Source organism: Colletes latitarsis, chromosome 2, assembly GCF_051014445.1.
Source record: "Colletes latitarsis isolate SP2378_abdomen chromosome 2, iyColLati1, whole genome shotgun sequence".
NCBI classification, from domain to species: Eukaryota; Metazoa; Arthropoda; class Insecta; order Hymenoptera; family Colletidae; genus Colletes; species Colletes latitarsis.
In genome coordinates, this window is record NC_135135.1 from 29,782,424 (window position 1) to 29,810,279 (window position 27,856).

At 41.6% G+C, this 27,856-nt stretch overlaps 1 protein-coding gene and 1 long non-coding RNA gene across 3 annotated transcripts in view; one reads left to right on the top strand and one right to left on the bottom strand.

Moving 5' to 3' along the window:
• Positions 1–27,856, top strand: part of LOC143351642 (uncharacterized) — a 96,085-nt gene that overhangs the window by 67,939 nt on the left and 290 nt on the right. The gene's annotated exons all lie outside the window — the stretch shown is intronic.
• The window catches only part of LOC143351636 (netrin-1), a 95,188-nt gene that overhangs the window by 65,756 nt on the left and 1,576 nt on the right, over positions 1–27,856 (bottom strand). The window lies entirely within an intron of this gene.

The following is a 27,856-nucleotide window of genomic DNA, read 5'->3' on the forward strand; positions in this document are numbered from 1 at the left end:
GCCTTCCCTTCTTCCACAATCTGGTATTCAATTTATAACTTTTACTTTCAATCCGTGCCTTTGTCTCTCGACAACGTCAATCGAACTATCTACAGAAATTTTATTTACAATTCGTACTTGAAAACAGGCACTTTGACAGTGTAAAAGTTGTTCAAAATAAAAAATCAAGATCAAATTCGGTTTATTTAACGCAATTCCTGAATAACGAATAAATCAAAGTTGTTCAATCAATGTTTTTGGTTCGACTGTTGCACAAGCACTGCCATAATAAACTATTACAATATCTCATTTTATTATTACAGTATCTCATAATCGATATAAAGATAATTCGAAATAGTCGAATTAAATAACGTCTAATATTTTGCAAACCAGAGTCAAATAATTTTCTTTCCTCTAACTTCCCCATTTCGGTATACCTAAATAAGAATCGCGCAGAATACAAAAAACTATCGTTTATAATTTGTCGACGAGTGCAATTAGGTCGCACGGAGTGTTCGACTATCTTTTATCGTGAAATAAACGACGAATAATGGCCGCAGAAATTCCCTCCCCCCGTCAGTTTCAGCGAGAAAATATAACGGTAAAATAAACCGGGGCGAATATCTTGCGAATTTTACGACGGGATAGAAATGAAATTTTGCGAGCCGGCCGACTGCGCCCCTTTTTCCAGTTATTATTATCTACTTCTGTTTTACGCATGGAAACGCGAGCCGGATGTGCGTAGACGTGTGCCCGAATACCTACGCGTGGCCCATCTTTAAGAGGACCGAGGAAGAGGGATCGTAATTCCTTCCACGACAATTCGACGCCTCTGTTCCTCCCGACGCCCACGCGTCCCATCGTGCATGCACTTTCATACAGCTCAGATTGTACAGGCCCCCCAACCAACTCCACGCCATTCTAATCCACTGGGCCAACAATAACAACAAATAATACTCGACCTCTCTATTTTACGAATTTCTATATTTAACCCTTAACTCGACTCTCAATCTCAACTGAACTATTTTACTTAATGTTCATTTTTACCAAACTGGTTAATGGAAATCAACTTTCCTTTAAAGGAGGGAATCAGTGTGACGTTTAATGTTTAATGTTTTCGAAAGTACATTTCTTTAACTACTTCTTGTAAAAATTTCGTATAAAAATATTAATTATTATAGTTATAATAATAAATTTTCAAAAATTCAGTCGAGTAGATTTTTTATTAGAAATTACGAATAGGTCATTTTGACTGGTTTAATAATTCTAGTGTTTACTTTTTGAATATACGAATAGGGGTGTCTTGTAGCAGAAAGTGTCGAATGTTTGGTACGCTTAAACATTGTATCGCAAAGTACCCGGAAACAAGGTTATAGAAAAACGAGACGTGGAAAAAGGTTGGAGGGGGGAGGGGGCTAGGAGAGCAAAGAGCGTGCACGTGTCGAATACAAAGAGCATTTAGAAGACGAGCAAGAATCGCCCCTACCACGCCAGCAGCGATAATCTAGTTTCGGCCCCGAGGGAAAAATGTGCCACTGACGTACACGTTCGGGTCATTGTTTGTGGAATTGTGTATCCGTACCCTTCGTTTGCCGAGGGTGGTGCTGCGTGTGTGCGTGTGTGCACGGTCGCTGCTCCGTCTTCGGCAAGAAATTTCACCCGCCCCCGCACGCGTTCACGAACCACGCTAATCTCTCTCTAACTGTTACGTCTCGAGCCCCCAGATTGCTAGTCTCTCGTCGAAACGTCTTGTGAGTGACAGGGAATAATGCTCATTTGATAGTATATACAGGGTGTTTGGCCACCTCTGGGAAACATTTTAATGGGAGATTCTACAGGCCAAAAAAGGACGAAAATCAGGAATATCAATTTCTTAACCGAGGCTTCGTTATAAAGTTATTAAAAAATACAAATTAAAAAATTTCAAATCATTTTCAAAAAATTATTTTTGGTTACGGGGGTCAATTACAATCATTTTTGGTGAATATACATACCCTCGAAATCCTGCGCATTTTCGAGAAAAAATTCATCAACAAATTGGTGTTCTTGATTTTCGTCCTGTTTTGGCGTCTAGAATCTTCCATTAAAACTTTTCCCAGGGGTGGCCAATTACCCTGTATGTTCCTAATGGTGTGTGTAAAATATTAGACGTAAATCCAAGATTACAGCTTCGATTCTCGGTTCAGTGGTTCAAAATTTACAATTTAATAGAAAAGAAACAAAATTTGTCAAGTTCAGAGGTTTTCTGAAATGTTAAATCACCAATTTATGGAAATTTGAAACAAATAAATAGCGTGTCTCGAAGTTTGGAATCCACGGTGGATTACGGGAAAAATGTACTCGAGAAAATGGATTTTATATTAAAGAAATGTGAAATATCTCAGATAGTTTGTGTTGTAAAGTTTGCACGATCATGATCGTGCCTGGATCGAATCACTAACAGCGATACGGTGTAAATGTACGGGCAGAAATAATTGGTGGTAATTTGATCGAACCCGTTTTTCTCGATAGCAGATTAACGGGTCAATCTCGTGTCAATTTCTTGAGCAGTCAATTGAATGAATTATTGGAAGAAGTTCCACTTGACGTTCTGCGTCGCATGTGGTACATAGATGACGATGCATCGCCACACTTTAGCCGAGCAGCCAGACAGTTGTTGAACAATCGATTTGCCAATAAACGGATAGGTTGAACAGGGCCTATTAACTAGTCTGCTCGCTACCCAGATTTAAATCCATTCAATTATTATTCCTAGGGACGCTTCGACGCGATTTATTTATCCAACAAGCGACGACGTTTAAATGCTTCTAATTATACAATTACCAAATTATAGACTACCAAAGAATTGGGTAAACACCTGGAATTTTTGAGTAAAAAACTTTTCGATACCTCGACTGAAATTGTCCAAAATAAAATATGGAAGAAAACAGAAAATACCTGCATTCTGTTATTTGCGAATAAAAACAAATTTTTTTAAGAGATTTCGAATTAAATTGAACTCGGAATCAAAAATTTCTTTTTTATTTCTTCGAGAACCTCCGAATACGTTCGAGCACATTAAACAAACCGTCCATCTCCGGAATAAATCGGATTCGCAATCGATTCCTGATAAGCCTCGATGCAAGAGAATCCATCGATCATCCTGCTGCCCCGGAGGCACGAATAAAATAAAAATAGTAACCGCCATTTTACGATCGACGACGTCAACTTTCGCGTCCCTGAATTCCAAGATAAACTTCTGGTGTCCCGCGAGGCAAACGATTTCTGTCGTTCTGCAGAAGTTTCGCCGCGAGAAAGCAAATAAGGTTGTTACGCGGATTTAAAGGAATCGTGTCTGCACAGTTTCAAAAGACTCGTTTACTTCCTTCTGCGTTTTTCCACCCCCGCAGCGATAACATTCGCGTTCTTAGATTTCTAAATTCACCTCGCTCGTAATCGTTCGTCGAATTCGTCGCTCTTGAAATCGGAGTTATTCTAACAAATTCAATTTTAATGAAAATAAATGCAAATTTCAGAGAATGAGAATGTATTTTAGTAAACGCGTGTGATTTTATTACGAATTAACTGCGAAGATATTTAGAAGGCAATGAAAACAATTAGAGAGATCGATTACAAGGAATTTGACGACGAAGAAATGTGTGTTTAACAAAACCACTTGTTTTTATATTAAATATATATTCCTGTTCCATCGATTCCTATCGTTTCCAACGATCGTCGAGCATAATTATTAAGGAGACTTATTTAAAGTATACAAATTTTAAAAAGTTAATTACTTCGAGCTCTCGTAAACGGTTCATGCGCGATCGATATTGTTTGGTTTTCCCCGTGGCGGAGGTGTTTTTGATTAAAACAATAAATTTGTTCGTAATCTCGTTTTTTCTTTCTCTTTTTTTGCAATTCAATCGGTCGCGAAATATTTTTCCATGGGAAGACTCGTTTTTCAAAATTGCCAGCCGGATGTTGCAACAGAATCCAATCAAAGTACCTGGTATATATCTTTGATGCTTTATGTTCGCAGTCTCCCGTGCGAAAACATACAGCTTCATCCTGCGCGAGTATCGAGCACGGTTATAGTAATTTCTGCCGCGCGGGTACATTTTTAACCGAAGAAAACACTCGCGGAGGATACGTTCGATGTATCCGTGAGCGTGAACTCCCCCCTCCCATACGTTTTTGCGAGAATTTCATTTTGTCCACGCGGAAGAGACGAGAGGGGGGGGGGGAGAAAAAACGACAGAGAATAGAACGAACAAATGTAACGGAAAGATTAAATTTTTTGCGGAAAAAAAACATTTCCAGGGAAAGACGTCCGTCCGATGAAAATTAAAATCTTTATTCCCGTCGACTTGCTTGCTTGAAATTAAATAAAACGTAGACCGGTAATATATTTTCAGATTTCTCGATACTTTTTTAATTTCGATGCACAACTCTATTTTGGCATAATTTAATTGTTTAAGAATCGATTTAAATATAATTTGGAAATACGATTTTACATATAATTTTTTATTGTATAAAGCGGCCAAAAGTCGAGCCAAACGGGGACACTCCTTTGATCTTGTAAAATATATAAATATAATTATTATTCCTTCAATAGGGATTTAAACGATTTAAATATTTCTTTGAAATACCCTTTCAAGTATAATTCTCTGTTATATAATATTGTCAAAAGTCGACACAAATGGGACTACCCCCTTGTAAAATATAAAAAAATAATTATTATTCCTCCACCAGTGATTTGAACGATTTAAATATGTCAAACTCGCAATTTTCGTGTAATTTCTAATCGTTTCGAGCCGTGTGCGTTCGATCGAATTGATGACCGCGACCAGCATAAATTTTTCACCAGTTTTACCAGTTCCGGTTTCGTTTGCTCGCTTCTGCATTCGGTATGCATCGACACGTGCACTTTGGCTGGTCGAAAGGGTAGCCCGTCAGATTCGCCATGACCGGAATATTTCCTCGTTCGTCTACCTGCGGTTTTCTATCCCACCCCTCCTAAACGAGGCTTAGTCCTTCGCGTTTATCAACGTATTCGGAGATTCTCTCCAACGAAGCTGTTGACTTTTATCTTTCCCCGATACTTGTCCGACATTTTTACGCCCGTGGCGTTTCGAATTACAGAGAGGATCGGATAATAATTTCAGGTTCAATTACCTCTCGCGCATCGATACGCGTTATTTAAAATCCTACACGGTTCCCCCCTCTTCGCGGAACACGGTCTGTGTAAATTCCAGCTGTTTGCACGTGTTAAATTAAAAACTTTCACAACTCCGCGCACGCGGACCGATATTTGCGTTTCGCGAACTCTCGTCGGGAGCGAATTTTCTTTTTGAAATATCGACGGGGCGTGAGCAAACCCCCCACTCCAGAAATAATATTAAAACGCTTCCTTGAGAACGCTACGATACGGAAATTCCGTTTATTTCGACGGTATTTATGCCGATACCCGGTTTACCGAATCGTTCGGTTACGGTAAGACGGGAAATATTTTATTCGGCGTTTAAATTGGCAAAAGGGACCAAAATATGAACCTATACGGGGAAATATATTCAGATAGTACATCTGAAACCGTATACAAGGAGCAAAGTTACAAGTTTGAGAATCCAAACGCGATTAAACAAATCCAGGACAGCAAAGATGAAGTCGTTAATCATAGAAGACTCTTTAATTATCGTTGCTAACGTGTGATCACCCTCTAGTTGAAATTGAAGATGCTGTTAACGATAATATCGTTAATACATCGATAAGACGAATGGAAGCAAGTGTGATTCAACGCGTAATAAATGCATGCCTTGAGATCTCCTTTAATCTTATTCGATCTCATCGCAGAGAGCTCGTTGATATAGTTTTCTTCCGTCGAGAAAACATTCTATCCTATTTCCAAATGAATATTTAATTTAGCAAAAATCTTAGCACCTTCCGTACTCCAAAATCACGTTCTCTATTAACTACACTTAATTCTAAACTCCCGTCGGAGTCGTTCTTCATTTTTTTTTAAATATCTCGTCTTCGTAATTGAATCATAGAGTACCGATCGACGCGAAATTTATCGCGTATTGCTTTCATTTTCACCTCGAGCGGCGCGAATGGAAGCCATTTGTAGCCCGGTGTACAGAAACGCGAAGATGGTTTAGCATAATGCAACCGTTGTCCGCGAATATTCCGCTTTCAGCATCGGTGGAATCGGGAGATCGTTGTTCCACGCAGTTTCTCAACTCCCGAGAGTCAATAATGTCCATTACCTAACGTACTTTGCGAGTCTTTGTATCACACTTTACGCCAATCCGTTCCGAAAGTAACAAGAGATAATCCATCGAGTAGATATTCCGCTCTTTAACGCGTGTTAAAAATATTTAAAAATTCTTCCTCTCTAGAATTTATACTCCGTACGTTGAGAAACGCTGGTTTAGACTGAGAAGCATAATTACACCATGCAAGAAAAATATTATCCAGTACGCTTCGACCGTAAAATTCAAGGAAAATGTTTCGCGATTGTTTAATGTATTCCTGTGAATTAGAATTTCTCGTTGTCTAAAAATAGTCGAATCGGGGGGCCGTTGGAACGAAATATTAAAAATATCACCGACCGCGAATGGTTAATGGCGAACAAGATCGGCCATTTAAATTAAGCCGAGGAAGGGCTGGCAGTCGTAAACGATGGAAACGTAAACGTATCTTTAAATCCCGTGGCTCCTTACGCACTATCGTCCATTAGTATTCACGATCGCGTTTATTTCACACGGACGGGTATCGAGCGGCTCGTTTATTTTCGCTAATTAATTCCAATTTATCGGCGCCGATACAGCGTCCCGCTCGTACCGGAATCCCTGGGGATTTTCTACCGATTACCACCTCACCCGTCCTAAATTTTCTTTCCCACGATACCTTTTCCCCTCTATTTACCCCCACCGCTCACTCTGTTTATCCGATTCGTTTGTGTTCTTAAATACAATCGCGTCTCCCTGATTCGAATATTCGCCCCTGAAAATCACTGTTTCAGAAAACTCATAAATATCGTTTGTCAGCAATTTACGTCGAATTCGTACAACATTATTCAAAAAACATACCCAAGTAAAAAAACGAACTGATCATTTTTGACGAGTTGGGTACAAAAAAAGCAAGTGCCAAGGGGGGTTAACGATAAGTTTCACGATGAAAAGTTGAGAAACGCGAAGAATTCTTGGAATAAGTCGAGTATGGAATATAAACAAACATTGTCGGGAAGGTCCAGGCTTCCGTGCGACATCGTCGAGCGTGTTTCCGCGGCTCTCCCACGGCGTGCACGTGTGTGTGCGCCGGCATGAGTGGCGGTCGATGCTTTTTCCGAGGGTGGACAAGAGGACAATGGATTGGCAGGGTGCCTTCACACCTCGAGGATTCCACGGTTCGTCCTCTTACTGGAATTCCCTCAACGTCCCTTCGCGATTCAGGACACCCTCCTCGACTATTTTCTAACAACGGCCGTCCTTATGAATCCGAAATACAACCGTGCCCGACGCCCGCAACTACGAATCAAAGGGGATTCTCAACGCGCGCAGACGCTAGAATGCGCCCGGATCTCGTGCAAGGGAACAGTTTTCGGGCCTCCAGAACTGTTATAATAGAGTTTAGGTTCTTCGAACAGAGAAATCTAAATTAAAGTTGCATTGGTCCTTGATGGTTGAATTATATTTACAAAATATTCGTAGAGTTAAAAGAAAAAATTGTACACAAGAAATATATAGAGAGAATCTTGAATTTTCACTGTCTTAGAACTTATTGACGCGTATTAGACGCGTGCAGTTCCGAAACTACTAGTGTTTTATCCATAATTGAACCACCGTTAGAAGCGGCAAGGCTTCGTGGAAGCTGTTCGTTTTATGAAACGTAGCCCACAGCGTTTCTAGCGTAATAAACTTGTACGAGGAGGGTATGAATGAAAGGACACCTCTTATTAACATTTTTCCTATATCGCTTTATAATGCATCTATTTTTATCGCTTCGGGTGTATTTTATGCGTCACGTCGCGAAGCGTTAAAGCAGCATCTTTTATAGAGATAAGTTCATGGGCATTCATACGATAAAGAAACGGAAAGGCCAGTGTCCGTTTCTGAGTGCTTTCGAGTGGCTTGAATGCCGCCTGGCATAATATTGGGTCGTTAAGAAATCCTTGCAACAATAGTTTCTCTACTTTTATCCTTCGTTGAATTGCAATTTCGATTATACATATACTCGATATAGTCACCATTGTCCGCCACGTGTCCAAATCTGTCGAATGACTGCTTAAATAGAGATTGAAATCTCCATTATCGAGATTTTTCAACCGGAAATCATGTTTCTACAAATGAATTAGATGCTTTATAGCCTCTTTGAATCCTCTTTTCACGATTCAAAAAAAGACTGTCGACCGAAACAACTCGAATACGAGCAAAGCAAAGGTTAACAAACTAGTTTACGATATTCTACGCAACGAAATGCACGTTGGAACGAAAATCTTCGTTGCTTTTGCCCCGAACTCGTCGGTAGTTTTTGCGCCAGCGATGTCTATTACGCGCGAAAGCAGTTCGAGTTAACCGACAAGCAACGAAGAAAAGGACGTTCGATCGCGAGGACCACCGTGATCGTACGGTGAACAGTTGCAGGACAAGCATTTGTCATGGAGATCTTACTTTCTAGCGTCGATGCGAAGAAAAAGAAGATAGAGCGGGTAAGGGACGAACGGGGAGAGGAGGTCCTCGCCATTGATAGCAGACGTAAGCCAGTTCCTCGGGACCGTCACTCCCGACATGGAGATTGCTAGATTATTCTTGAAACTCTCGCGCACCTTTGTCGATAAATCATATTCGAGAGCCGTTACGGAATATGAGACATTAACTGTGCTCGTTCGATTAAAAACATAAGTCAAATTAATTTCTCAATTTTTATGCTTTATCTATTATAAATAAAATTTATTCTGTATGCATATATCTCTTCGTAACTGTTTTCTTTTTTGTTTTTCTGGGTTTTTGTCGGGGAAATTGTCGTGTTAGCATTTAGTACGATTTTTTAAAACGTATACGTAGATATTCTGTATAGTATGTATATTTCGTCCGGACAATTTCATTTATTCCATTATAATATTTTCATTTGTTATATATTAAATTTGCAATGCTCTTGCTACGACCGGCACACTATAATTTGCATCTTTTGTGTCAAAGAAACGAAGACGAACACGCCTCGGGTGCAAAGCTACAATGTGCAGAGACTTTAGGCGACTTTATTCGTGTCCTTACTACTTGAAATACTAATTGCAAGTAGTAGATAATGATTTTAATCGTCCACCGTTAACCCAGTACTTTCCTTGCGTTATTTTCAAGAGAAACTATGCAAAAATATCCTTATTGCTATTAACGATAACAATATTCTTACAACAAGCATCATTGTTTAAATTTTCTTTCCTGTTCAACATTTATTACAGAAATATAGTTAATGGTGTTCGTTCATTGAATTCGATAGAACTCAATTTTATCCGTTTAAAAATTGATCAAAAGGATGATGATGATGATGATGAGTTTACGTCCTTTCGTAAAATTTTACAGAAGCGATGACTGATCAGGTTAAAGATTATTTTCTAGAAATCGACGAGTTCGATTACCGAATACGACAAGTGATTAAATTGGAATTGAAAAGATCGGTTTGGAAGTTATTACGGCAAGATTGTGGAATCAACAGATTGATTCTCGGTTTCGTACGTTCAATACGCAATGTGCATGCGGGTGGTCTCGGCGGAAACGCCTACGCGAGGACGATCCTGACGGTCGTACACTTTTACCTACGCCTTTGCACGTTGCGTTTGAATCCTTCCTAAATTCGCTGTGTTTATTTACACCTCGTTAATTCTGTATACGCGACCCACGGAACGCAAATCATAAGTTGTTAAGAGCAACGCCCAAAATACTTGACACCCTGAATACCACTTCGTTTATGCGCGAATACCGTGCACTCGGGTAATTGCTATACGAGTTACGAAAATCATGCTCGACGCGTCACTCTCGATATCGTTGGAACCATAAATCACCGCGTAGATCTAACAACATATTTGGAAAAATCTAATCAACGTTCTTCCAATTTAGTTAACGCCAATACCAGTAAAATTGACTGAGTCGATTATACTATAATTTTGTTGATATTTCTATCGAAGGTATATATCGAACTCTATATGAAAGTTTACTTTTGCAAAACTGTGGATCGAGACTTTCTTATCTTTCTTATTTCGACATCGAAGAATCGTAAATAGAATTTTGGCGAATTACGAAACGGAGACAGTGGATTATTTTGCCCACAAACGGATACCTTCCTGAGACGCTAAAGTACGACGCATCGGCTGGTAATACTATTTTTATCATTTGTGAGCAAAGACAGTTTTGGCTCGCTGCATTCCAATCCGCGAGATTTGCAAGCCATGCCGATCTGGCATGCAGGCCTGCCCGTGTTGTGATTGAATCTCCGAAAAAGAAGAGGACGCAAAATAAAGCGAAACTAACGTCCACATTCTCTGGACTAAATACGCGCTATTCGTCCAACGGAATTCACGATTTTTTAACAACTTACGACCAGTCGACGTCAATCACTTGCGTGCTTATTAAACTTGTAATATTTAACACATTATATTTTCAGTAAAGAATTTTTTTCTCGAAACTGAGTAGGATTTCGGGGGTATGCCTATTCACCAAAAATGATTGTGATTGACCCCTGCAACCAAAAATAATTTTTTTAGAACGATTTGAAATTTTTTAATTTCGTTGAAAAATTTCTCCACCGCCAATCGAAGATTAAACGATGTTCTTACGGCAACTAACGACCAGGCAATTTATCCTAATGGTCAATATTTCGTTTTAAAAGTCTTTGCAACGATGATAAACCGTCGTACGTTGCCGTTTCCGCCAGAGTATTTTTTGTCCGGGTTCTTCCATGATGTGAATTCAATTTATGTACCTCCCCTCCCACCGTGTTCGGTATACTGTCGCTGGTAACACTATCATTTTGAACAACTGAAAGGGTAACCCGAGCATAGCAGGTAAATGTCCTGTAAGGATGGTAGCGGAGCCAATTTGGCGAGATAGGACGTCGAGGAAACTTGATAGATGACGAGAAGCGGCTGATACAAGTTTGCGTTCGCCTTCGCAGGGGTGGTCTTTATCATTATTATTGTGTCGTGAATACTGTTCGTTTTTCCAGCGTACTTCAGGCCTCGGCTTGTTTGGGAATCTCAAATATACAGAAACTTAAATCAACACTGTCCACCACAACTATTTCACATTTTTGAGATTATTTACTTTTACGACGGGAACAAGTGTCATCTTTTGAGCAAAGAACATTTCTAACAAGAATTATTAACTCTTTTAATCGCTATCATTTTCGATCGTGCAAAGTCGTTATCCTTTTTTAAAGATTAGACAGCTGCTTGACACTCACAATCAGCAGAAATCTATTATTTTGAGGCTTAAAGTCCAATTTTACCGTTCACGAATATACGTATTAAAATTTCCCACAAGAAAATGAATTCGTACACCCGAAACTATTTCACATTTCTGTAGAAAGTATTGCAAACTCGGAATGTTTTTTATTTAAAAAGAAAAGATGGTGGTAGAATCGGTTAGGTTTCGAGCGCTCTCAAACGCTCGGAGGTGAGAAAATAAACAGTCAACGCACCCGTTTCGAGGGCCCGCCGACTCTGTTTATTTTTTTCTCTTCTGTGTGCTCTCCAGGAACCCTTCGATGTCCTGGAGGAGGTTAACGAAAGGAGAGGACTGTTTGCTCGTTCGGCAGCTGGACCACGTGTATCATTTTATTCGCGAATCCGAAACTTGTATATGAAAAATTCAAACGTCTCGAAATTAATTTGCAACGCTGAAACGTACGGATATAAAAATATTCAAGATCGAATCCGACGCCTGTTCGCGACATTTAAACAAGTCCCCGAAAGGAAAGGACTGACGAAACAAATGGAAGGCGAATCGAGCGGACGTCTCGATAAAACAACAATTTAATGAAGCTATGAGATTTAGCGAGGCAAACGCTGGCAAGAAAGGACGAGTTAACTCGCCCTGTCCAGTTAATAGGTTAAAATGATGCTTTATACATAGGTTAGTTAGCTGGCCGCATGAGAATTATATTTCACCGATCATTTGTACACTAGGGAGATCAACGATCAACAAGAATATACATGATGGAACATTGGTTATTCCTACGGCCATTATTTCTGCCAGCCTCTCAATGGCTCGACTCGAGAGAATAAATCCTCTTCAAAACTGAATCCTAACCGACGCTGAAAGACACACGTGCCTTTGATCGCGGTTGGTGGAAAGTTCAGAGACCAATCGACCACGTCAGACTATTAATTATTACTTTTACTGGACGAATAAAGAGCGTGAACACAATATTTTATTAAGAGGCAAAAGGCATTTCGTTAAATTAATAAATATTTATTTCTATTCCACACGTTACGTTCGTAAATATTAATCGTATACATTCGGTGGATCGAAATTACTTTTAAATTAAATACAAGCACTTTTGCTGGGTAAAAATTCGATTGAAAAATTGTATTTACGAAAGAATTAAAATCCATCCTCTCCTGAATTCTGTTATATATTATTCAACAGCTAATTTTCTCGCGGGTTTCGCCACGTTGAAATCTATTTATTATTTGATAATTCGTTTCCAACGACAGCTAGTTTCCCGGAGGAGCACAGAAATCCGACTTGCAAATAGCGATAATTCAAAGGCGTTGCGCGTATTTCTCATTTAGGCATTGTTAGCCACCGCTGTTTGGATAATTTGACGTATCGTTAATCGATGTTCCAGCGTATTAAGGACAAGAATAACCCGATTAAAACCGTGGAATGTTTAAACTGTTGAAACAGTTGTAGTTGTGGGTTGTACCATTTCTCGTTCGGTCCGTAGTTTATCTTCGAGTGGCGTAGCAAGGTACGGGTTTACGCAGCCCCGGCTACCATTGTCGATTCCTCTTCTCCAATCGTGGCTATGTGATTAAGCGCTCAATCTACGCGAGACAATGCGACGTCCCACCCGGCCAATTTATCGAACACCCACGAGGAGACTTCCACGTGGACGTGACTCGTGTAAAGATAACAAATAACCGAAGGTCGGCCAGGTCGGGAAGAAAACCTCTCGCATCTTCGTCGAGGAACCTCTTACGAGCGACCAAGTTTCGAGGTTCGTCCAAATTTGGTTAACTTTAATCCTACCTAACGACGAAGCGTCGCGCCTCGTTAACAATACCCAACTCCTCCCCTTCCATAAACGATCGGGCACCATAAGCTTTTAGCTATTAGCTCGTAATACAGTGGACAAAACTTCGAAACCAACGATTAATAACAGCGTTAAAATTTACAATTCCCTTCTTTATTTTTTTTTTTTTTTTATAATGAATTCAAAGTTCTATTGTACCAGACTTTAGGTACAGGAGGAGAGACCCTTAAGCTGTACGAAAATATTTTTTTTCATTAAATAGTAGTCGAGCCTTTTAACCCTATCCGAGAATTAAAACGTGGTGAGAGTATTGTCAATGTATTGGCGAGAACCTCCCGATGAAAACGAGTACAAGCACAACGTAGTTCGGACCACTTTTAATTTTGGCTTGCTCAAACTATTTTTGAAAAATTCAAAATTACGCGTAATTAAAAATCGTCCGAATGGTGACGTGTTTATACTCGTTTTAATCAGAGAGAATCTCGCCAATCTCATTGCGCAAGAGATTGCTCTCAAATCGCAACACTAAAATAAAAAAATAGACTTCAAAAGAGACTACAAAATTGATTCCTTGTTGAAACCGTCGATCTAAATTCGATGAAAATATTCTAAATTCGTTTCACGCGAGTCTGTTGTGAAATCGTGTCGAGACCAGCGATAATCCTGAACGCGTACGGGCCATTTTAGTCGGCGAGCGAATAGCACGGTCGGCGAGGATAGTCCAGAAGTTTTTGCGCCTGTTCAGTTCGCGCACCGGCCACTTGATTAAAAGTTGCTGGCCGCGATTCGCCTCGCGAGAAGAAGTCTCTCACTGACGGCTACTCGAACGGCAACTCCGAGCTATTCAGACCACTAATAGCCCAAACTGAATCCAAGCGGGGTGCTCGCGGCGTGTTTTCTCCGGCCAAACGAACGAAAGTCAAACCGCGTCACGTATACACCGATCGAGAATCGGGCTCACGTACCCGGGGGTTCGCCTCCGAAGGAAATAAGAGGACCGAAATTCTATTGCCCGCGCCGGAAGACCACGGGCCAACGATGATCGAAGACCAAACTTGCCCGGGTTCCAGTCGAACGAACGAACGCTTCGCACCGAATAACGATTATGGAGCAGCGGTTTCGACGAAAAGAAAAAAGAAAAAAACAATTCGGCATCCCCCTTTGGGCGCTTCCAATCGCTCTCTGTTTTCTCGTTTGTTGTATGCGTGTGTAAATATAAGATAACTACCTTAAGGTGTCTGTGTACGTGTTAATAGTTACGACTGGCAATTATTATAATAATTCTCTTTAAAACCAACATCGTTCCTTCTCGCCTGTAGTCAACGGAAGCACGATTTTTACCCAACAAGAAACGCGGGAAAGTTTCAAAATTTGATAGATACGTTTACGGGATAAATATTGGCCAGTACACGAGCGTTTATTACGGTTTTTGTCAACGATTTCGCAATTAAATGCCGTATTAAACAGGACGTACGTTTGGGACACCTTGTATACTGGAGACTGGCCACCGATCTTTCGATCGCCAGCACGGAAGACGAGAGGGGATTTTTAAATCTTCCCGCGCGATACTCGAACGGTACTGGCGCGGCTGCTAATCGAGCAAAAATCTTAAAAAGCTCCCCGGCATTTTATTATTCGTTAAAAAACTAGTCTTATCGTATTCTTATCGTTCGTATAGTAGGGGATCGTTACAGCCTCGCGAGCGGAGATTATACGCCGAGCAGATAGCGCATCTAGCCGGTGGAGAGTATCGAAAATCGCTTGCTCCGCGTACGTAGCGAATCGATCGAAAGACAACGGACCACCCGATACCGTCCTGTCGATTTAGATAAAGCTTCATAGCTTAGAAAGCGGCACGATCTCACGGCCGTAGGAGTGTCATCGAATTTGTTTGCTCCTCTCGGCTGAATAAATCGCTATTTACGATCAATGATTCCAACTTGCACGCCATTCTTGACTGTCGACAGCCACCCACGTGTGCCAGATTTTACACGGTATTCGCGCACAGCCAGGAAGCGTATTCGACATATTTAATACAGAATCTCTGAATAGAGAGATACCATTGAATATCGTCGAAAGCACCGACGCGACGGGAGGGGGAAAAAAAAGGGAAACGTTTGTTTTGCCTTACAGCGACTCCCATATTTTCCCGTATTTATCAAAATAAATACCGTGCGCGGTGTTCCATACTATTTTTCCAAGTTCCAGCGAGTCCCTTGGATCAAAATTTATTTTTCCAGCCGTTCGACAAAGAAAACATGAATTTCTCGGTATCGAACGTGCAACGATAATAAAAATTACGGGAAACAGTTACGAACGTTTATTTAATTGCGGACGACGGGAGGGGTAGTTGAAAGCAACTGGAGCATCGGAGCTTCAATGAATTCCCTCGATTGATCCAGATATAAAGAATTCCAGACGCGTTTCGTGGTAACGTTCGCGACATGTACATATACCATTCATCGAAGCAATCTACTTCTTGCGAAACGATGACCATAAAACGATCGTTGATTCCGTTTCGTTTGGCATCCGAACGAAATGGAGCAAGAATTCGAGACTCGTGCATGCGATTTTTAGCGAAACGGAAGAAACAAGTTGGTATACAGGGTGTTCGGCCACCCCTGGGAAAAATTTTAATGGGGGATTCTAGAGGGCAAAATAAGACGAAAATCAAGAATACCAATTTCTTGATGGAGCTTTCGTTAAAAAGTTATTAACAGTTAAATTCAAAAATTTCAAATCGTTCTGGAAAAATTATTTTCGGTTACGGGGGTCAATTATAATCATTTTCGGTGAATAGACATACTCCCGAAATACATACTTAGGTCGAAACTCTGTTAGTATTTATTTAGCAAATAAACATTCAACGTTATTAAAAAATTTTAAAGTCGGTAGAAGAAAGATCGTTCGACCAAGTTGCAGATTCCAATCGAGCGTGCTAACGTTATAAGTGGTAATTATAACAATTTAACCGAGAAACCAACAAGGCGTTAAGGTTGCTACAGGATAACGAGCATCGTGGCGCGTTCTTCTCGCAAAATTTTCTCTAATTACAGGTGCGTGGATGTCGGTGTTCGCGCGGTGTTATTACGGTTACCGGGCGCGAGAAAATAATTGCAAGACGGAAAATCGGTGTACCTAACCGTAATAACCGTGCCAGAGAGTTTTAGAGCGATTCCGCTGAACGGACCGCGGCTCGACGCGGTTTCCTTGAACGCGTGGCTATCTTGGTCGCTGCTGGACGATGAGCATCGCCCGATAATAATGTGCCAACATACGGTTTTCTCTGTAATTTTGCCGGTCCATTGCGCGCCACCTGGCCCCCAGTTAATTCCAACGTTGAGATTCTCATCGAGAAGAAATTAGAAACTCGATTTACGAGCACGTTGCTCTGGAAAAAGAGACGCTTCTAAAAATCGAGCGAAAGAGAAACCGAAGCTTCACGGCGACAGTGATCGATTTTCTATCTTCGATGAGTGAATTTCGAGTGGAAAAAACTGTATCTTCAAAGAGTATTTTAGCAACGAAACGGTCGCGATACGCGCGGAGAGTTTAAAATCCGAGCAAAGAGGCTTACGAGAAAAATTCCACGTTGGCTGGCCGTGAATGGAACATCCGAATCGTAAAAACGGCGACGAGTAATTTTGAGATTGCAAAACTTCTCACGCCCCGGTAAGAGTCGAACGACGGATAATGAAATCCTCCGGGAGACAAAGGTCGTTAAATGGGAAAGACGAGACGCGTCGATGAAGAGATGGAGAAAGGCCAAACCGGGGAGGAGAAAAAGAAACGCTCGTGACAGGGATCGAGGGGAAGGGAGGAGAGAGAGAGAGAGAGAGAGAGAGAGAGGGGAGGCAAAAGCGACAGGAAAGCCGAGGCGCGGTGACGAGACAAGTTCCATCGAGCGGTTTCTAAAAGGCATTGGCAACGAGAGGCCATTTAAGGGAATCCCTGGCCAAAGGTGCCGGTGACCTCGTTGATCCTACGGACTGGTTCCGAACGTATCCGCGGTGGATCCTTTTGTCGTTTTGCGCCTTTGCAAATCGCTACGACAAAGGGTAAACGAAGGAAGAATCGAGAGGCCCCCGTCTTGGTCGATAAGAGGGACGAGAGACAGTTTAAGGTGCGCAAAAATAAAGAACAGAAGCGGAGCAAGAAGCCGGACCGACGCGACAAGGAGAAAAGAGAAAGGGTAAATCGGCGTACGGGACGTTGCACGCATGCGCGCGGGCGCGGGTATGCGGTCGACGTTTATTTCGGGACGAGCACGAACGATCTTTCCTCCCCAAACGACCGTAACACACTGCGTCTCGTTATTGTTGTTATTGTCGTTGATTCGACACCGTTCAACGCGCGAACTTTCACGCAATTAACCCCTTCGTGGTCGTATTTACGCCCGCCCATCGGTCCGGAGTTCGTATCCATTCAACCGACGCGACGGTACATGTACAGCGCGATTCTTGCGCGAGCGGACTCGGAAGGAACGCGTTTACGTTTACAGTCTGGCTTTATTCGCTTTCTCTTTTACGAATAGTCGTCGATGCGGCGCAATTTCCGTCGAGTCCACTGGCGGGAAAATCGCCTTATACAATTTTACTCGACCATCCAGTTGTCACAATTATACAGACAACATTGAGTTTCTCAGCAGACATGTGCTAAATAATCATAATAAGGACTACTATCTTCATTTCCTACTGCAAAACGAACGATTTACTTTTATACTCGTTGCATATAGCCTTTAAAAATGTACGTTGAATATGTAATATCAAATTAATTTCGAATCCCCCTCGTTTCACGATGAAAGGTTGCGTGTACGTCGCTAACGTAACTATTATAATTCCATCGACGTCGCGTTTCTTTTTCGATTCCTCGTAAAAGTTGTCGGCGTAAATTAATTATAAAATACCCATACTAAACTGAAATCCTATCCGCGTAATACGAAGACGTTTCCTGTTTTTGCGCCCGCGTATTAATCGAAGGTTAGGCACGCTTGATTAATCGTCGACACTTTGAATACGTGTTCCAGAAAAAGAGCATCGCTCGCGGGACGACTTAATACTTTAGTATTATTGAAAAAACTGGTTCCGTCGGACGTTTATGAAACATGTTCCTCTCTGTCGATGCGACCGTTGCCTGCAGTTACGTTTTATCGATTACGTCCGGCTTTCGGATTCTCGCGTATACGTGTTTGTTTCGTGCGTCAAATATATAGAAAAAAAAAAATATTCAAATCCATGCACGTGAACAATGAACGATAACCTCGTGGTGCATTTGTTCAAATGAAAATGGAACGACCCTTGTCGCGAAAACGACCCTTTAGAACATTTTTTAGCGTCTGTCGTAACACGAAGCGATATTAAAAATCTTTTTCCCCCGTGGATAACTATGTACAAGACATTTACGTTTATTTAAATAACCCTTGTGTTAAGTTGCAAATGTTTAGACTGCAATGGAAGACCGTTTGAACGTGTTTGTTACAGTTTGAACGTCCCGCAACATTTATGTAGACGTTATAGGGCACTCAAACTACGACAAACACGTTCAAACGGTCTTCCATTGCGGTCTAAACATTTTTTAAACCTGATACTTGAAGAATTACGTCACTTTCAAGTTTAGTAAACTATTTTGGTGTACTTTATAGACGTTATAGGATACTGAAATTACACCAAACACGTTGAAACATTCTTTCAGAGACGTAGAGCACCGTGCATTTCCCAAGACGCGAATTTTCAAACGATGGAGCGCGAAAAGGAGAACGAAAGCGATTGGACGAAGGGGTTCGCGCGGGCTTTTCGAAACGGTCGGGTGGGCGAAAGAGGAGCGGGCGGTTAATAAACGCGCGCGAATCGTGGTCGATTGATGGCGTACGTTCGAAGACGGGGAAGAACAGCGGCTAAAAGCGACGGAGAATCCTCCGAACGAGAATACCCGCAAATCGCGGAAGCACCTGTGCGCCAAAGAAAACGTGTCCACCGAGTCGCAGAACGAGATCGGCGCGGTGCGCGTGTGCGAGTACTCGTGCGTGCGCGTAGACGGGTAGGGAGAGTGCTTGGTGCACTCTCGAGACACCGTGTTTCACGGCAGACCGCGTGGCAGCTCCTGGATTTATTTATACGTCTCGCGTACCTAGCTACATACGAACGAGCCGGTGTACGGCTGGTTCGCGCTCGGATAAACACCCCGCGCGCTGCGCCAACTATCGCTTGTATTTATGGACGTCCGAGCAACCTTTCGATTCGGACAACTAACGCGAATTCGAAATTTATGTTTCACCCGGATCGCCGCCGACACCGTAAGTAAGGTTACCGTCGTAAGGTTCATTTTAGACGCCATCTTGGAAAGCGCCGAACATTTTAATCTTACCGATGTCCCTTATAATGGGCCTCAACGCGTTCACTGCCCGTGACCCGTATGTGGGTCGTATCACCGTGCTATTCGATACGCCGCTGAGAAACTGGACAGTGAACGCGTTAGCTATACTTGGTAACAATTTTCCACGCAACTTTTTTTTTGTTGTTTTTTTTAACATCCCCTAAAATTGCACCACTGTACGGGGGAAAATGGCGTGTGCAAAATTTAGGACAAATCGGGCAACGGGAAATTGCCCCGCATTGTATTTGAATATTTTTTATGTTTTCGTTCGCGGTTTTTATACGGTCGTGTGTATATACACGACAAAGTAAAATTGTCACGTGTTTTCATAAATATACATATATCTGCCTTACCGAGTAACACTTCGCCCGTAACCCTTGTATTGTGGTTTCCGGTTAAGTACGCGGGGGCGTTCTGAATCCCCCTTCGAGAAACAACTGTATGTACTTATTTCCACTTCTTTCTACACGAATTTATCTTTTCTTTCGTATAACGCGATTGTTTACGATAAGATACTAAATGAAAATGATAATTTCTTTAAAAAGAAAAGGTGAAATACTTTATCATAGATACAAATAAAACGAGAAATAAAATTTTTCCCAACGATGCACAACGCAGGCGTCCGTACGAAATCATTTCTTCTCAAAAAGTTTACTTCTTAAATCATTTCGTTGGCAGCATAGAACAACAACGGAGACCGGTACAATAATCTCTTAGATCGATCTCGCGTAATATTTTTTGTCGCGACGATTCTGGCATAATCGCGATCTCTTGCATAACCGTTGCGCAACGACGCGCATGCGAGGCTTAAAGAATTCGGAATGCCAAAGAGGTTCATGGTGCCGCAATTTCGTGACTGTCCGGTACACGATAGACTGCGCGGCATCTCTGGAATTTTCTTCTAACACGACGAAAAATTCCTCCCGTTTCCGCGCAATTTTCCGTCGCTTCGAGTGATCGTCGACTAAAATATTCTACACCTCGATCCGCTTCCTGTTCAACGTTTCGAGAAAAAAGGTGTGCCACCGGGGGCTCTTCAGCCGTGTCTCTTATTATTCATTACCGTTCGTCGATGATGTTTCCAAGACATTCGCCCGTCGCATGTTTTTAACGTTTGAAAATTATATAATACTAGATTCACGGAGAGATTCTGGTTTTTATATTAATTAAAAATTAAATTAATTTTAGTATATTTATTGCGATCCATGGAGTCGATTTCCCTACTCGCCACCAGAGAGCGACGCTTTCGTCTCTCTCGCAAGTGCTCGACCGACCTTCCATTAGCATATACATATACGCTTTCCTTTTCTTTCCCCTTTCATCTCACGAACAGGCCCCCAAAGATTTGACCGCCGAATTAACCGAAATTACAACAATGTCCAATTACAAGTAATTCTAGCGTTAAATTCCAAGGTTACTCAAGAAAGCCAGTAGCGGTTTGGACGCGTGAGGGGGGAGGGGAGGAGTCGAAATCGAAATGAAAATAACGCGCGTGTTTCTCGATACCCGGGAGCCCAAAAAGTGGACAACGAAATTCGCCAAAGGTCCACGTATTCTCAGCGCTCTTGCAGCTTCCCTCGTCGTCGGCCGGAGTAAATCTTGCGCGTTGCACATGCATGCGTAGGTATGCACGGTTCGGTCGCACCGTTCACGAACACAAACGTGAAAATCGGGCCGGTGGAAAGGCCTCTCGCGCGACTCAGGAGATATATTTCCTTTTCTCTTGGCCGCGGCTACGAAACCGCCGCAGACACGCGCGCGCCGCTTATTCCGAGACCCGAACCGCCTTCGAATCTCGAAAACTGTTTCCTATCCTTTAAGAAATATCGTTTCTTATCTCCCTACGAAAACAAATGGGATACCCTGCTTACGCATACGCGCGCAGGATGCTCGCCAAAGCTAATACCAATACTTTCGACCGACAAAATCAGATTCGAGGCAGATCGAACCTTTCGAAAATTCAACGAAGAATTATCTAGGTGAACGTGCTATGACAATTTCACGTCGTCTGCGATTGATTTGCCGAGTTAAAAAAGCTGGATAAGTGGGTGCCACGCGGACCCGACGAACGACAGAAACTGCAACGCTCGATGTTTCGCAAACGACGGTGCAAAAGCTCAACAACCTGTCGTCGACAGATTTATCGTTTATTTAAACATCGCTTCGTACGCGTTCTCGGGTAAACAAAACGTTCGCGTATCAGGCAACCATCGAATTGTGTCTTGAAAGAATTTATCGATACTCGAATCCATTTAGAGTATATTTGTCTTCTAACGATGATTATTAAATAAAGAAAGCATTTTTTTCAACGAAATGAAGTTAATACAGATTACAATTAATATTATAAAACTGTTAAATAACGAAAAATATAAACCTCTACGTAACAATTGCGAGAATTTGCACAAGTATCATTAAAATTAGAGCCAATTAATCGAAATTAAAAATTTATCTCACGACAGACTGATTTCGTTGTCCTTTCGGTGATTGCGGGAATTGAAAGTTTAAATAACGACGATCTTGTCGAGCGTGTTGCCTAGGAGGATACCATGAAAATAATAACGAGAGTCGCAACGCGTTTGTTCGAAGGCTGCTAAGAGTTTATTCAGTGGAACAAAAACCATCTAAATCGTCGCATACGTTGCTTCCTGTATTTTCAATGAAGGCTTCTGTAATTATTGGTCTCAATGCGACTGACATTCCTCGGGGACGTCGACAAAGCACGTGTATTTCCATCGCGGAAGTTCGAGCGCAAGGTGCCATAACAGATGCTAGAGTAACTAAGGCCTTTCGAAATATATTTTAAATACGCAAAAGTTATCGATAAAACGCATCGACGCTAAAATCTTTAAATACCCAAAAAGTGGAGTTGAATTTTCAACTGAATTAAATTTTCAACTATGATAGGTAAAGCATTATTAAATTGTCTATTCGAAGAGTATGTTCGTTCGATTTGCATCGAATTACCAAAAAATGTTCGAAATTACCCTATCGTTGCAATTTATTACGAAACGCGTGCGATTCGGAAAATATTCGGATATTTTCCGAACGAACCGATGCTCAGCGGCGTTGCGAAGGTAAAAAAGGTGAGTAGGGTGAAGGGACGAAGCGGGGTAGAGAGGGTGAGCAAGAGAGAAAGAGAGAGAGCCATTCATCTCGGAGGTCGCGACGACTCCCATTCATGCAAAGCGCGTCGGCTTCGCATCACGACGAAGAATAATCGCTGTACAAGCTTCGGCGGAAGACTGCGGAGAGAGAATAACGTTCGTGTAGTTCCGAAACGTGTAAAAAACAAGAGGTATCGCGGACTGAAAGCGATCCGTCACGCGGATACCGTTTTGATTTTGTCCGAAGAGACTTTTTCCCCTTATTGCATATTTACCAGTCACCAGGCTTTTTCTCGGTCGAACGAACGATTTGCAAGTAGAACGTTCCTCGATCGATTCTCCGGGTCCATTTTGACCCATCGAAACTGTATTTAACATCGTAATGTTTCAGAGAAACGTAATGAATACGAATTAATGAAGTTTAATTCGTGTCTCGAAATCTCCGTGGATCGCAAATTTTACTACTATTTTTAGTTACATGCCAGACCTAATACTTCAGGAATTGGGTCACTTTCAAGTTTGGAAAATTATTTTTGTGTACTTTATAGACGTTATAGGATACTCAAACTGCCTTCCATCATGGTCTGAACAATTCTTTAATTCCTTTCTTTACGTTAATGGTAATCAGGTAGGAATTTAGGTCGCGCACAAGTAACATAAACACGCTTAATTACGCGTCCGGAGGAAAAATCGTAACGCGGCGGAAGGTAAACGGGTTGAAAACGTTTCCCGACAGGGAGATTGAAACGCGAATTTAAAAGGAGGCGCCCCGGAAAAAGCGGGAATACTTGAACCGAATAATCGACCGCGGTATTTTTGCAGGAGGAATCGCGACGCGACGCCGCGTGCGTATTCGTGCTTTTTCGAAAATCTCCGACGCGGAAGGGGTTGGCGGGCGTTTTTTTCACTGAAACGACGACGACAACCTCGTCAGACGATGATGCCAGTCACCGACGAAAACCCTCGAATCGCGGCAAGAAGTGTCCAATTTAAAATGTAAATTGCACCGGATATTTGGCATATCGCGGCCGCGCGCTGCGAAATGGCCGCGAAATTAAAATGTAATTTAATTCGAGCTCCCCCTGCCGTTCTTCCACGCTTCTCCTTTTCTTTTTTTTTTTTTTTTTCGTCTTCTCCTCTCCTTGCCTCCCTGCTCGAACGAAAACCGTTTTGCCTCGTCGTTTGCCGACCTCCTTTATCGATTCTTCGCGGCGTTTCGAGTTTCCTTTTCATAAATGGATTTGGAACAGAACGCGAATTATCGTTCCCGCGAACCGGCCTTGACAGGAAAAAGACCGTGATTCTTGACCTGCCTAAGGAAACACTGCTTTCGAGATAACCGAGAGAACTCTTCCTGATTTTTATCTTTCCATTAACCCCCTTAACGTTCACGACCGTGTAAGGGATGAAAATAATTGCTTTCCTTCGCGTTTACGATATTAAGCTTAAACGTATGCAAATTGTAATATCCCTGACTCCGTTATTTCAGTAATAAATTGATTTTATAATCTGTACGTGTAGCAAATTAAAAAGAAATATGCATATTCCTGTAATTTACCCTACCCGAATTAAATAGATCCGTGTATTCTTGAAACTGGAACGATTTTCTCTCCATCCATTCAAATATAAATTGTTGTTCTCAAACAATTCTTCCTTCCTCTGCTACATAGTCTATTTAATATTAACGTGTTAAATAGATAAAAATTTAGGTGTCCGGTCTCGTAGCTCGAGCAAACGCGTTAGAGCACGCGGATATTACGGCATTAAATCGTAAAATGATATGGGGGAAACCTGTTTTGCCGCGAAGGCGAACAGTTTAGCGTACAATTACAGTTTATTCGATTATTTCGATAATTAAATACGGGGTTAGGGAAATTACGAGTTACGATACAAGGGAAACCTGTGTACCTACGACATCATGAGCGCGCCGTAAGCATCGCCATAGCAACCGTTTAATTGGAAAAGGATCCCCGTAATAAAATCGTCGAGTGTTTCTGTCCCGCGATGCGGAGCAAAACCAACCGTCGCGACGTCGTTCGCGTAATTGTTCACGGAAGGGCGCGACGAATTTCGAGCCGTGGCCTCTTTCATCGTTTTCTTCTTTGACTGTAATAATTTTGGCCGATGAATTTCAAGCCGATCCTTCTCGTAAACTCCTTCCTCCCTTCTAATTCAATTTTTACACCAACAGACACATTCTGTATCTCGTGAAATGTACACAGCGTGTCCATAAACCATTGGAACAAGAACGAATCGACGAATCGAATTAACCCTTAAGTGGATTATTGGGGCCATAATTGTTTGAAAATTTCTGTAATCCTCCATTGGTTTATTATTTTTTAAATGCTTCAAAGTTGATTTCCATTTACTAATTCGGTAAAAATCAACATTAAGATTGAGAGTCCACCTTAAGGTTTAAAAAACAATCCGTTTCACGTCTTTGACGATGATCAAAGCTCTTTTGAACATCGATGTACGAGACAATATTTTCGTTTTCGCGGCCAGAAGATTCCCACCGAATGGTACAAATTTTTTAAAGTCGAATGATTTATTTCCCCCCGTCCATTGCGATCTTAATAGAAAAGAATTCCGCGGTAATAGGAACGGTTTGCTCGTTCTACCTGGCGCGTTGTAAGTATCCGGGAGTCTGTTACAAAAGATACGCTCTATGAAAAAGTGTCCCGAACGGCGGAATTCCACGCAGTTCGAGCAGACATTCCGAGGGGATAGGTGAAAAGCGAGAGAAACGAAAAGGAAGCGGTAACGAAGAAGGCCCGGAGAATACAAAGGAGGGGCGAAGGGGGAGCAAGGAGAAAAGTACGGAGCAAGAATCGCGGAACGTACGCGTATAACTGCGTGTCGTATAAACGGACCCTTGAGAACATAATTCATTGCAGTAAACAGCCGGTACGCGTGCCACGTCAAATTAACGGCCAGCCGCAACAACAAGAACCGTCCCTTTTGCGTTACGGAACAACATTCGACCAAAGTTTACCCGGGATCTCCCGTTTTCTACTTTTTTTCACCCCTTGGGAACCTTAAAAAATTATTTTACAGAGGCACGGAATAAATAAAAACAAAGGAAAAACAGTAAAAATAACAATAAACTTTTCAATCGAGCATTTTCAAACGTAAGTTTGTCAGGAGTGACAGGTCTGTAATGTAACGTAACACGCTTCGTACAGCTAATCAGTTTTCTCGTTACTTGTTATAAATCAAACATACATAATTAAAATAATACATTGTGCAGTAAAACCTCGATAAAGTTTATCGGAACTGTTTCTATTAACGCAACAGAATATGTCTGGTCCCCCTTTTTGAACAACCTATTTGTAACAATATTATAAAATAAAACGATAGAATATATATAATAACGATAACGAAATACGAAGAGATATATGATTTGAGTAAAAAAATATCGAATCTGTTTATCGAAAAGTCTTTCGTAAGTACTTTGAGCGTCTCCATCGAAACGACAGCGGAAGATGGCTCCGCGATTAATTACGATTACGGTTCTTGGTTTTTCGTCGCGATGCACCCTCGTTGGCGCGCGAAAAGGGCGTCCTTTATCGATTCGAAACGATTTTAAAGGGTGGTTTGGCCCCCGACGTTTTTGATTTGAGCATACATCCTCGATATACGAGTTTCGAGGCAACGCTCCGCCGCTTCGAATTAAGGGGTGAACCGAAAGGAGCTCCCTGCCCCTGGGGGTAGTTTCCGCGGGCAAAACAGAGAACCGAGAATAAGAGACGGAATCGTCAAGAGTAAAGCGGAGAAACGAACACGCGATTCTTATTTTCGCGAGACCGAGCAACGTCTACAATCTTCCCAATTAGCCTCGGATCCGCTCGAGAAAATCGTTGAAATTTTATTTACCGCTCGTCCTCGCCTTAAATAATCGATTTATTGCATTAAAAAATATTAGAAAACCCTCCGTGATCCATCGGCGAAGAAAATTTTAGTAACAATTAAAATATTATATCCCAAGTTGATCGAGCAATTGGGTACTTGGAGGAGAATAGAACAAATGAGAATAAGACGGAAGAACACGTGACCAACAACTAATGGGGCAGAGACACGAAGCTTAACGAAGGAAACAAACACTTAAGATACGATGTTATAATTAAATCTGTTCGAACATATGGTATTTAAGTATGGGTAACAGATGTTAATAGTCGCATTAAATATAGAATTAATGCAGGCAATAGTACTATGCCTCGACAAGTTTAATAAGATCCCTGAGATAGTGGTTCGTGAATGAGGGGATGAAGCAAGACGATTAGACTATCGCTTGGGCCTCTGGCCTGGCTAGCGAATGTCATCTGATACTGTTTAGAAAAAAGTTAGATTATAGTGGAACGATAAGGAACAGGGATCTCGTTTAGTTTCTTGAGCTTTACTTTCAACTTTCGTCGACTTTTCGTGGCACACGAGAGGAATAGTTGAAAATTGTACTCGAAAACTTTGACTTTAGCACAGGTTTTCGAGGTAAAACAGAATGAATAGAGTTTTCGGGAATTTAGAAAAAGAGTCTTGAAAGAATAAATAATTTTATACTGTACTGCAACTGACGACACTTGCGTATTCGCCATATATTTTCTTTGGTTTGGATTACAGTGTAGTTTTCCGTTGTATGCTAATAATAAAAGGAGCCCCGACCTGTCCGAGTTTAATCACGATTCTAAAGACGTTACGGCTACTTGGAGCATTTGTGTCATCCACGAGGAAGGTTATATTGCTGACAAAGCAGCGCATAAATGGTTCTTAAGATTCCAAGCAGGTAATTTTGCCATAAATGATGAGTTGCGTTCTGGTCGTCTCGGTCGGACGAGGAACGCGTGGAGGCTCTGCTTTGTAAAGATTCACGACAATCAACTTGCGAATTAGTCGAGAACGTTGCTCTGCCATCTTAAAAACGATAGGAAACATGTAAAAACTCGATAAGCGAAGAATCGCGTGGATATAGGAAAAAGTTTGAATAAAGTAAATTTCAAGATTCTGATCGAGTACCTCATTCGACTCTACTGTCGTCTCTAATGTGTGAGCTTGAATGTAGAGAAGATTCCATTTAATTCCAACGTAAGTTTAGTCGTTTTTGTCCGCAGTTATAATAATTGATAACGCAGGTAGCTGTAAATCCCTTTGACAATGTAGAGCAACATCACCTAAGG